Source organism: Elephas maximus, chromosome 10 (assembly GCF_024166365.1).
Source record: "Elephas maximus indicus isolate mEleMax1 chromosome 10, mEleMax1 primary haplotype, whole genome shotgun sequence".
Classification (NCBI taxonomy): domain Eukaryota; kingdom Metazoa; phylum Chordata; class Mammalia; order Proboscidea; family Elephantidae; genus Elephas; species Elephas maximus.
This window is the reverse complement of record NC_064828.1, coordinates 62,138,779-62,146,974: the sequence shown is the minus strand read 5'-3', so window position 1 is coordinate 62,146,974 and position 8,196 is coordinate 62,138,779. Positions and strand designations below refer to the sequence as shown.

The 8,196-nt window shown below is 51.5% G+C and overlaps 1 pseudogene; it reads left to right on the top strand.

The window, feature by feature from the left end:
• The first annotated feature begins 4,552 nt into the window (after positions 1-4,552).
• Positions 4,553-6,653, top strand: LOC126083689 (exonuclease mut-7 homolog; annotated as a pseudogene).
• Positions 6,654-8,196: the final 1,543 nt, after the last annotated feature.

The following is an 8,196-nucleotide window of genomic DNA, read 5'->3' as shown; positions in this document are numbered from 1 at the left end:
TCTCTGAATGAGGGAGAGAAGTTTTCTGCTGCAGGAGAGGAAGTGGTAAGGGAGAAGCTTTAAGGAAAGAGGAAAGTTTGGACTAGTTTCTAAGAGAGAAGAAGGATGGGAAAGATTGCCGTTAAGAGACAAATAAAAGGTCTGCTGTGGCAGAACTAGGAAACCTGGTGATGCAGTGGTTAAAGCACTGCTGCTAACCAGAAGGTCGTGGGTTTGAACCCATCAGCTGCTCTCCAGTTGCTTCCGTATTTACAGCGTTGGAAAAAAAAAAAAAAAAAGGTTTACAGCGTTGGAAACCTGTAACCTTTTTATGGGGTAGTTCTACTGTCACATGTCACTGTGAATCGGAACCGACTTGACTGCAGTGGGTTTGGTCTTTTTGGGTGGCAGAACTATGGTTAGAAACTCTTGCCCTCCCACTCTACTAAACTTGTTCCAAGGCTTCAGGTTGCCGAATCCTAATTCTTGCGCCAGTCTACCCAGATACTAGATTTTTCTCTATTAATAATGGGCAACAAACACGAAAGGTCAGCGAAAACAGATGGCTACGCCAGCTCCCTTCGTTCCAATAGCGAAGACTGAGCTGGCCTCGGGCACTCTTGCTCGCCACTAATCTTTCCAAGTTTAGCTCCGCTACCACGGATGAGGCTACTTTGCAGCGCCCAGGAACCTCATAAATGCTTGCGGCAGATAATGGCAGATTTAGAACCAGATGGTTCACTCGTAAATAATTTCCCCCAAAAGATTCAGCATCCTGAATCAAAGCAATCTGAAGCAAGGCAATGCTGAGGGGCCTGGCTATAGCGTTTCCTTTTTTCTCTCTTTATGTGTCCGGCCACCTACGAGCACTAAGCACACGCTGATCAGTTTCTGTCAAATACGAAAACAAGTTTTGGGGCAAAGCGCCGGGACAGCGAAACGTCCGAAGCCTAGAGTTGGCTCGGACCGCTGTAATGCCGGGCCCCAGCCCCGCCCCTATGGCGTCACCACGGCCTTCGTCTGAAGACCGCCTAGCGCTGGGCGTGAGCATTCGTGCTACAGGACCCCGGCTTCGCTCCTCCTCCTCCACTGACGTCACAGCACCGCAGCCTCTAAGGCTCCCCTAGCGCTGTGTCTAATCGCCGGGCGCGGTGGCGCGCGCCTGTAGTCCCAGCTACCCGGGAGGCTGAGGCTGGAGGATCGCTTGAGTCCAGGAGTTCTGGGCTGTAGTGCGCTGTGCCGATCGGGTGTCCGCACTAAGTTCGGCATCAATATGGTGACCTCCCGGGAGCGGGGGACCACCAGGTTGCCTAAGGAGGGGTGAACCGGCCCAGGTCGGAAACGGAGCAGGTCAAAACTCCCGTGCTGATCAGTAGTGGGATCGCGCCTGTGAATAGCCACTGCACTCCAGCCTGGACAACATAGCGAGACCCCGTCTCTTTTGCCATCTGCTGATTTTACGAATAATTTATTTCCTTTGCATTCTCCACCTGAACAGTGTGTCCAAACTCAGAATAAACACTCTTCGCCTATTTTCAGGTTCATACGTACTCGATAGATTCCCAATGTGTGCATGACAAATAGACGAAAATATGACTAATTTTTATTATTGATTCCCTCTTCCCACTGCTTTACATTTTTCTCGCATTTTACACCTCCTTTTAGGGTTTAAAACTTAGGCGGTGATATAGGATAATTTGGTGCTTGAAGCCGTCTCAGCACTGCCTCCTACTGGAGTATCATGAAAACGTCTCTGCGAAAAGCTGTTATCCCCCTCGGAAGCCAGCAGAGGCTGCTCAGTCCGTTTGAGAAAACCGCCACCCCACAACAGAGCAAAAAGTACACCTCCGACTCCAAAATTCCCAGGTTCTTCGCGCAGTGGTCCAGAATGCTGCTCTCAGTTACGACCACCATTACCCTGCAGTGACCTTCCCTCACCACCTCCTACTTAATATCGCCTTTTTTCACTCCTGTTCGCTCAAGGATTTGGCTTTAAAATCTGGCCAATCAACAGTCTTTCCTTACATTGTACAGATACGGCTGACCTTCTGACAAGGGTTCCCACTTCTCCCTCCTTCTGGGTAAAAAAAACCACTCTTAGAGTAGCCCAGAATGCCCTTGAGATGGCAGAGATGAGAGACCAGCGTGGCAGAATGCTGTCGCCCTGTCTCCTCTTTTATTTTTAGGGTTGCTAGGGAAACCCTGGTGGCGTAATGGTTAAGTGCTACGGCTGCTAATCATAAGGGTCGGCAGTTTTAATCTGCCAGGCACTCCTTGGAATCTCTATGGGGAGCAGTTCTACTCTGTCCTATAGGGTCGGTATGAGTCGGAATCTACTCCACTGCACTGGTTTGGTTTGGTTTTAGGGTTGCTAGAGCTCTCCTGGCTCTGTGGTTAAGTGCTCAGCTGCTAAGTGAAAGGTCTGTGATTCAAACTCATCATCTGCTCCTCAGGAGAAAGATGTGGAAGTCTGCTTCCCTAAAGATTACAGCCTTGGAAAGCTTACTGGGCAGTTCACTCTGTCCTATAGGGTTGCTTAGTCGACTGGATGGCAATGGGTTTGGTTTTTGGTTTGGTTTTAGGATTGCCAAAAGCTAACAGTACATAGCCTCAGAATGTTAGAGATGGAATCTGAGTGCGGGGAACTTAAGGCCCATGCACTTACGGAGTGGGTGCAGTGAATTACTTAATATGGCCCTTCTAGCTAGCCCTGGTGGAGTAGTGGTTAAGAGGTATCGCTGCTAACCAAAAGCTTGCGCAGTTCAAATCCACCAGGCACTCCTTGAAAACTGCATGGGGGCAGTTCTTCTCTGTCCTATAAAGTCGCTATGAGTCAGAATCAACTCAAGGGCAACAGGTTTGGTTTTTTTGGTTAGCCATAGTCTTTGTGACTCCCACAGGGTGGTTGGGTGGGACCATACAAATAAGGTATATGGAACCCTAACCAGGTGTGGTGGTTGGTGTTGTGTGTTGGCTTGGCTTAGCTAGACCATGTTTCCCAGTATTGTGTGGCTGTCCTCCATTTTATGATCTGATGTAATTATCCTAATTATCCTACATTTTGTAGGTTGAGAATCCTAACTTCCATATAGGGTTGCTATGTGTTGGAATTAACACAAAGGCAACGGGTTTGTTTTTGTTTTTGTTTTTTAATATGTTAATGAGGCAGGATTAGTGTGGGGTAGTATCTTGAGTCACAGTCTTGCAGGGGAGTGTGACTCAAGTCCCATCCTTACTCAAGTCACGCTCTTCCCTGGGCCATGACATACATCCTATATATATATGTGAGTTCTCTGGCAGGTGCTCTCTCCCTGCATCTGGATCCTGCATATGGCTGGTCATTCCCTGATCTCTGGTTCTTGGGACTTGAGCCAGTGGCCTTCCCTGTGGTCTGCTGATTCTGGGATTTGCCAGCTTCCATAGCCTTATGAGCCAGTAGCCTGTCATCTGGCCTATTGATTTCAGTTTGACAGCCCTTGCGACCATGTGTCCCGACAACCCTACGTCTCACCCATGGATTTAAGACTTTCCAGCCTCCACAACCAGGTGAGCCACTTCTGTGAAGTTCTCCACTTCTCAAGCTGCTGCCGCCTCCCATGAAGGATGGACCCAGGAGTCCATACTGGATCTAGTCAGTCCATACTGGTGATGCCACTGGTGACTCCACTGTTGAGGACCCTGCTGGTTACCCCATTGCTGGTACCCCACCACTGGTGATCACACCCATGACCCCACTGCTGGCTGGGACCCACTCCTGTTCCTGCAGATGCTGCAGGCATGGTGGCCCACAAAGGAGCTGCAGCAACTCTGGGAGGAAGCCTGGTGGGGATTTGCTGTCCTGGACAACAGCTAACAGGACTTCTGGGCATGCTGGAGGGTGGCTGGCCTGGCCGGAGGGGCTTGGGGGAGGCAGGGACCCTCACTGCAGGCCTGTGTCACCTGTGAGCTGCAGCCTGCAGCTAAGGCAGCTACAGGCCAGTGTGGCCAGGGTCCTCGCAGGGAGCCAGCTTAGTCCTGTCAAGCCGCTGGTCAGAATCTTCAGGCTACATGGCCCCAACTGGAGCCTTCTGCTGGACTACATCCACTGCCTCCACAACAAGGCAGGTTCAAAGAGGTCATCCTGCTGAGCGCAAAGCTCAGCTCAAGCTGCACCCAGAATTAGACATTGAAAAGATGAGTGCTCCACTGCTTCTCCAGAACAAGGTGAACCTGGTGGAGTGCTTACATAGATGGCTTCCTGGATTATGCGGATTCTACCCTGCAGAAGAGACTGCTGGTCCTCATGAACTCCTAGTGCCAGCCTGGCTTCGACATCAGAGATATCATGAGAGGTTCCCAAAAATGATGGCTGTCAGGCTGGAGAAGCTGAGTCCAAAACTGCTGAGTAAACAGGTACTGTGCCTGCTGGATCGGTATGGCATGGACCCAGCCCTGTGCCCCAACATCATCAACCAGCAATGCCTGGGGACCCTGCAGGACTTGTGCTACAAATAGCTCGTGGAGGGAAGTCTGTGTCAGAAGACTGGGCTGACCCATGTGTGGGACCTGGTGGGGCAGAATGAATGGCTGCAGGATGGCTACTCCAGCTGTTGGCCCTTCACTGTACCCGGGACCTCTTGTTGCCATGGTGTGGCTGCTGGCCTCGGTGGCCACGGAGCTAAGCAGGCTTTGGCTACAGGAGAGAGTGGCCCAGGCTGGCAGAAGGTTCGAGTAGCCCGGTGACGAGGACAGGAGAAGTTACTACCAGCTGCCCATCACCAGAGAGGATATCCATTTCCTGGCCATGTGAGAGTGTTGCAGGCTAAGGCTTTCCAGCTCGGGACCAAGCCCTGCCTAGGTTCTTGCCTTGTACTGACCAAGAATGACTGGGAGAGGCTCAGAGGTTCCATGCGAACAAAGGTTTATTAGCAGCAGAAAGAAAGCAAAGGCTCCAGAGTGGGGAACAGAGAGGGACCAGGCAACGCTAGCCTCTGTTCCCCGAACAAAGTTTTCTCTGGGGCTTATATGGGTTTGGTGAGGATAATAGGGTAATGACTATTTAGTGGATTCTTTCAAGGGGCGGGTACTTCTCAGGATGGCGGTGCATACTAAACTAGCCTGCATGTGCACCTAGAATCCAAGATGGAACCTGTAGCAAAGCCTCCTGGGATTGGTTGGCAGGATTTATTATTGGGTGTCTGCCTGTGCAGTCCCCCTGCAGCGCCGGTTTGATTGCTGTCACGGGTACTTGCCTCAGGGGGAGGTCATCAGTCAGTCACCTTGCGGATGTCTGCGCATGCTCCAGGGACCAGATCTAGTCGGTCCTTCTGAAAAACATCTCACAAGGGAGTACATTGTTTGTTCTTTCCTTATCTCACATTCCAGGATGGGGGTTTTGCATTAGCCAAGCACATACTATTGTAAGTAAGTTGCAAGTTGCAGGTGTTGCAGGGCTCCTTGCCTAGGGGCTCAGTCACTGTTTCTTCCCTATCTCAAGAAGACCTGGAGTGGAGGCCCTCATTTGGGGCATCTAGCTGGCCTTGCACTTCCCTAGTGGAGGGCCTCATGCTGCTGCTGGTCATGTCCCGACTCACACTTAGGGGGCCGCAGAAGGACGGGGGGTGGGGGCGGTGGGGAGCACAGACCGTGTCCCAGCTCCTGGTCTGGCTTCTCTCAGGTGTGGACAGGCAAGGGTACTTCAGGGCCTGAGCCTCCTGGTGCAGCAGATGCTGGGCAAGTCCCTGGACAAGGAGCAGCAGCTTTCCAACTGGCACCTGAGGCCACTGCAGGAGGAGCTCATCTATGTAGTCACAGATGCCTACTGCCTGCTGGAGGTGTACAGGTGCTATGCCAAGACCCGATCTGCTTTCACCTGTCCACAAACCTGGCCCAGTCCAGGTGCAGCACGAGATCAGGGGCCCAGGAGGCCCTGGACCCAGCCCAGCAGGTGCCTGCCCCAGCTCAGCAGTGGCCTGAAGTCTCCACCAGGGACGTCTGCCTGGTGTGTGACAGCGTGCTACAGGGCCTGGCATGGAGCCTGCCCTGCCTGGGCATGGACATGGGTGTGCTGGACGCCTGACGAGGACCACTGCAGGACAGCAATGGACACCATACAGGAGGGGAGGATTGTCCTGATATTGGCAGCAAGCTCCAGGCTCAGGTTGGGGCTAGGCACTGCCTCTCAGCCATCTGCGCCCTCAAGGCTGGGGAGCAGGTACAGGCAGTGCTTGGGCACTTCAGCATTCCAGTTGCCCTCTCTGACATCTTCAGCCACTGCCAGGTATGTAACTGTGACCAGTACCTGAAGGTCTCCAAAAACATGATGAAGCACCTCATGTGGCTGAACGGCCACCATGAAGGCCCCAATGGCACAAGTGATGATGAGGCCACCCCAAGTGAGGACAGGCAGGGGACAGGTTCAGCACCAGAACTGGCCCCCAGGAACTGTGTCTATGACTCACCATGCCCACTGGCTGGAGGCAGTGGACCTGCATACCATCACACTGGCCACACTGGGCAACAGCACATAACTGCAGCTGGCAGGGATCCCAGCAGGTGTGCTGTGGCACCTGGGGCAATGGCCCTCCTACTGATGCACAGGCAGTGGCAAGGTCTTCTGGGAGGGATCTCACCTGGACTGCCTGACCACACAGTTCCACAAGGCCCTGGGGGCCCTGATGCCCGAGCTTCTGTGAGCCCGCAGCCCTGCCAGCAGCCCCGCCAGGGCAGCCAGTGCCCCAGACAACACTGCAATAATGGTGGTCTTGGACATACACTTAAAAAACAAAAAGGCTGTTTGGCTTTTTTAATTTTGAGCAAGCAGTTTGCATTTGGGTACATTGAGGCAGTAAAAGTCAGTGTCCATCAAAAGATCCCCTTCCCAGGACTGGAAATTAAAGGGAGCTGGTGAGTAGACAGTCTGGTATGCTCACTTGTGGTGACCACCTGGGTACACTCGATGAATGGAAGTGGAGGAGGTGCAGGAATGAAGAGATGGCTAAATTTGGACATGTTCCAATGACATCCATTGACCTAGCCCACGGAGGCTAAGGGTGAGGGAGACAGAAAGGGCTGACTGGTCTGAAGTGCAGGGAGTTGTGTGGGCTCCTGACCCTACAGGTGCCCATTGACCTAGTCAACAGGAGCTAAGGATGAGAGAGAGAGAGAAGGGGCTGGCTGGTCTCAAGTGCAGGTAGATATCAGGAACCAGGATGGCTGAGTGGTTAAGGCATTAAAGTGCAGGGAGATGTGTGGACTCCCTAACCTAGGGCTTCTACTCATTGACCTAGCTTGCAGGGGCTAGGGATGAGCTAATCAGAACCCTACCAAACAAAAGGAAAGATGTTTGGCATCATGAGCTGGTATAACCATAGATGGCTGCAATTTGATGGCTTGCTCTGGACTGGACTTTGCGTATAGATGCATATGCTCCAAGTTCCAACCAGAACAGAAGATTCTTCAAATCCAGGAACATAATTCTCAAAGCATTGATTTGATAGGGGTGGGCAATATAAACATTGGCTATCTCACTGGGGGAAGAGAAAGGCATGAAGTGGCTGGCTTACACACTTTCATTGGTGTGCTTACGCTCAAAATAAGGGAGACAAGGAAGATCCCCACTAAATACATTCCTCTTTTCCTGATGGGTCTGGGGAAGAGAGGGTAGGGGAAGATACTGATAGGATTATATGATTCAGTTGTGAGTGTTGATTGTTCACAGCATTAATTGTGATTGTAAAAACTGTTACTGTAGAAGCTGTAAGTGTGAAAGAGTGGATGGACTAAAGGAGAGGCACTGCTGGACTGCAGTACAGCAGCCAAACCTAAAGTCCCTTAACAGTTTTGCTATGCTGACACCTCGTGCAGCTTAGAGCAAGAGAATAATCTTTTCTCAGTTAAATTTTATCAGGTACCAGAAGGGGTGAAACCAAGACAACTTTTGGAAAACCTGACCAGATCATATAGACACCTGCAGCAGACCTAAATGGCTGGTACCTGAGTAACCTACCCTGAGAACTCTGCCCTAATGAAGGACTAATTGTTAATGACTGTTTTGGGCTGGTAAAATGATTGGGAGTGGGAAGTTAATCCTTCATGTATGAAAGGGCCAATGGCTAGAAGGGCAAGGGGGTGGCCTGCAGACCAGTGAATTAATATGGCCCATCTAGCCATAGTCTTCTACCCTGTGGCTGTCAGTTTGTCACACTGTGGTGGCTTGCGTGTTGCTGTGATACTGGA